We start from the raw sequence: 2,500 nt of genomic DNA on the forward strand, positions 1-2,500 counted from the left end.
GTCCCCTCTTGTAGAAATGGAAAAGACGGGGAGAAATCCCTCCGGGCCGAGTCAATTTTTTTTTTCTTTTTTTTTCAGACATACTTCCTCACACACCGTCCCCCGCCCATTCCCTTTCATGCATTACAGAATCATACATACACAACCATTCTCCATTCACCCCTATCTTCTGTCTTCTCCCGTCTTTCCTCAATAGGCATTTCCCTCTTTCCCAATGCCCCTTTTACCCCGTCCATCCATCTCATCCTTGGTCACCCCCTCATATTCACTCCTTCAACCTCTGCCTTCCACACCTCTCTTACTAATCTTTCTTCACTCATTTTTGCCATGTGTCCAAACCATCCCAATCCCTTTTCATCAACCCTATCTCCTAACTCCCTTTCCACTACCGCTCTCCTCCTCATCTCCTCATTTCTCACTCTATCGAGCCTAATAACACCAATCCTACTTCTCACGCACCTCATCAAATTCAAACTTCTTCTCCCTTCCTCTCTTATGTTCCATGATTCTGCCCAATACAGTGCTGTCGGCACAATCACTCCTCCATATAATCTCCTCTTAGCATTCATTCCCAAATGTCTATTTCTCATTACACTTTTTAATCCCCCAAGGCTTTTACTCCCTACACTCAATCTAAATTTTACCTCCACCTCCACTCCTCCCTTTCCCGCTACATCAGCACTCAAGTGTCTAAAACTATCCACTTCCTCCAGTCTCTCTCCCTTAATACTCACTTCCAGTCTGCTGCCACTTTCTCCTCTTGTACATCTCATTATCTTACTTTTACCCCCATTTATCTTTAACTTTCTTCTTTCGTACACTTTCCCAAATTCTATCACTAACTTCTTCAATCCCTCTTCTGATCCTGCTACAAGCGCAGTGTCGTCAACAAACAACAACTGGCTTCTCTCCCACTTTTCTTCTTTTTCTTTAACCATCTCCAAACCCCGACCCATTACTTTTGCATTTACCTCTCGCACCACCCCCATTCATGTATAAATTGAACAGCTAAGGCAACATAACACATCCCTGGCAAAGTCCCATCTTTACCTCAAACCACTCACTCTCTTCATGCCTGATTCAAACAGAAGCTCTACTACTCTCGTAAAACTCTTGATAGCTCTTAACAGCTTTCCTCCTATCATATATATTTACAATATTTCCCATAGTGACTTCCTGTCTACCCTTAATAAGCCTTTTCCAAATATATAAAGGCTGAAAAAATACCTTTAACTTTTCCTAAAGCTTTTTCATATATCTATCTTACCACAAAAATCTGATCCACGCAACCACTACCATTCCTAATACCAATTACTCCTTCTGTTTCTCTCCTAATCCTCTCAATCAAGACCCTCCCATAAGCCTCCTAACTACACTTAACAAACTGATCCCTCTGAAACTACTACCCTCACACTTGACCCCTTTCCCCTTGTCAAGTGGAACTATACAGCACTCCTCTAGAGCTCCAGCACTCTACCCTCTCTTAACCAAACATTAAATAACCTCACCAGCTAGTCCATCATCAATGTACCTCCTTTTTTTAGACATTCTGCATGACACCCATCCAGCCCAGGTGCCTCACCTAATCTCATCATTTTAACAACTACCTTCCCCTCATCTTTCCTTATTTCATCTCCATTTTCCTCACTCATAACTGTCATTTTCTTAGCGTCTCCCACTGCAACTACCTTTACCTCCCTATCCTCCTTCACATTTAGCAACTCCCTAAAATACTTTGCCCACCTTCCTCTTACTGCCTTGTCTTCTATTATCAATCTCTCCATCTGCACCTTTAACCTTTTCTTCTCTACTTGATTTGCCTCCACTTCTCTTAATTTCTTTCCAAAACATCTTTTTATTACTTTAAAAAATTTCTGCCATACTCTTATCCCATTTCACATCTGTTCTCCTCTTTGCCTCTTTTATCTTATGCTTTACTTCTCTTCTTTTTCTTTCTACCTCTCATATGATTCTCTCGTCCTATTTTGTAACCAATCTGAGAAGGCTTGCTTCCTCCTCCCCCATTGTTCTACTCTATCCTTTACTCCCTCCCACTTCTCTCTCAGCTTCTTCTTGTACTCCTCTTCCTTTCCTTTCTCATTTAAGCAGTTTACTCTAAGCACCTCTCTACCTTCTGTCCCTTTCTTCTTTCTCCATTTATCCTTTCCCCTCAACTTACCACTGTGTGTGTGTGTGCGAGAGTGCGTGTGCGTGCGTGTGTGTGTGTGTGTGTGTGCATATATATATATATATATGTATATATATATATGTATATATATATATATATATATATATATATATATATATATATACATATATATTTCTGGAGCACAGGTTCTCGCGAAGATTTGACTATCTTTAAATGAAAGTTCTTCAGTTTATAAAAGGATTCCTTTTCTTCATGGTTCAGATTATGAACGAAATCATCCATAGTGTTAAGAAAAAGAAACACGCTGATGTGTGCCGACAATTGTTATTCTTGAAATAGTAACAATGTGAA

The sequence above is a fragment of the Oratosquilla oratoria genome, chromosome 11 (assembly GCF_046742065.1).
Source record: "Oratosquilla oratoria isolate Oo_2021 chromosome 11, ASM4674206v1, whole genome shotgun sequence".
Taxonomy (NCBI): Eukaryota; Metazoa; Arthropoda; class Malacostraca; order Stomatopoda; family Squillidae; genus Oratosquilla; species Oratosquilla oratoria.